Raw genomic sequence first — 1,235 nt, forward strand, 5'->3', positions numbered from 1 at the left:
CGCTCTGCCCCATTGACGGCCCGCCTGTCACTTGAGGCCGACAGCCCGACGACAGACGGGGGAGGTGGGGCGGGTGTGTGACCGTGCGAAGGGGGAAGCTGCCCCTTTCTTCAAGACGATTAAAAACTCGTTGGGCCCGTCGATTTCGACGGCTGACGCGCGCCGGGCCGGGGCAAGCCGGGGCGCTCGGTCCTGCCCTGCCTGCGAGTCCATTCATTGGCGGGTGCCATGGCGGAAATGAGGTGTCACTCTTCGCCGCGTCGGACTGGAGACAAGTTTTTAATGAAGGAAATGCAACCGATCATATTTTTATTTTCAGCCCGCCCTTCTGCTTTGAAAAAAGCTATCCAGCGGGCTTATGCAAACGACCTCGTGTCTGTCTGTCTGTCTGTTCTACTAGAAGGAGATGTGCTATAGAGACTTTTTCACGGTGTCTTAAGGTTCACTGCTCCTAGAAAACGAAACGCCTACGGCAAATCCTGGCGACCACCCCTAAGGGGCTGAAAGGGGGTATGAAAGAAAAATGGGGAGGCCAAAAAAGTTGACAATTTTTTTTTTTATGATCTCCTAAGGGGCAACTCTTGAAAGTAGATCTCCTTGGACTGAAATTATGCCCGCTTGGCTTTATCTCTCACCGTTTGGGCGCTGGAGATGCTTTTTCGGCAAAAATACTCCAAAATGACCACGCTGTACCGGGTGTTGCATAAAAGACACAGGTGCGGGCGGGTTTGCCTACCCGCTCTGCCCGTAAGGCGTCATAGCCCCTTGGGTAGGCAAACCCGCCCGCACCTGTGTCTTTTATGCAACACCCGGTACATGTACATAAAGGCGTACAAGAAGGCCTAAAATCGAAAAATGTCAGAAGTTATATCCGAAACAGCACATTCTGAATCAAAATCAGTCCTTGGAATTGCCGTATCTTTAATCGTTTCAGAGCTATATGTCGATATACTCAAAACAATGGCAAAAGTCTTGTTTTAAGACAATACAAGCTGAAAACTGTGCTTGTTATTTTTTATTCATTTTCCAAGCAGAAGGGTGGGGTGTAGTCCCGGTGTCGCACCGTTGCAGTCTTTTCTCATGTGTAAGGAGCGAATCTTAAGGGCCGCAGCCCCCCCCCCCCCCCTCCTGGAAGCCTACGTTTGTTCGAAATACATATAGTGACTTACAGGGCCCGGCAAAACGCCGCCACGGCATGCCAAGCCGAACGGAGCTGCCTGCGGAGCGAAGTGAAG

At 51.4% G+C, this 1,235-nt stretch overlaps 1 protein-coding gene across 3 annotated transcripts in view; it reads left to right on the forward strand.

The window, feature by feature from the left end:
- The window catches only part of LOC113203402 (proteoglycan 4), a 48,448-nt gene that overhangs the window by 29,035 nt on the left and 18,178 nt on the right, over positions 1 to 1,235 (forward strand). The gene's annotated exons all lie outside the window — the stretch shown is intronic.

The sequence above is a fragment of the Frankliniella occidentalis genome, unplaced genomic scaffold (assembly GCF_000697945.3).
Source record: "Frankliniella occidentalis isolate FOCC.00 unplaced genomic scaffold, Focc_3.1 Scaffold14, whole genome shotgun sequence".
Lineage (NCBI taxonomy): Eukaryota > Metazoa > Arthropoda > Insecta > Thysanoptera > Thripidae > Frankliniella > Frankliniella occidentalis.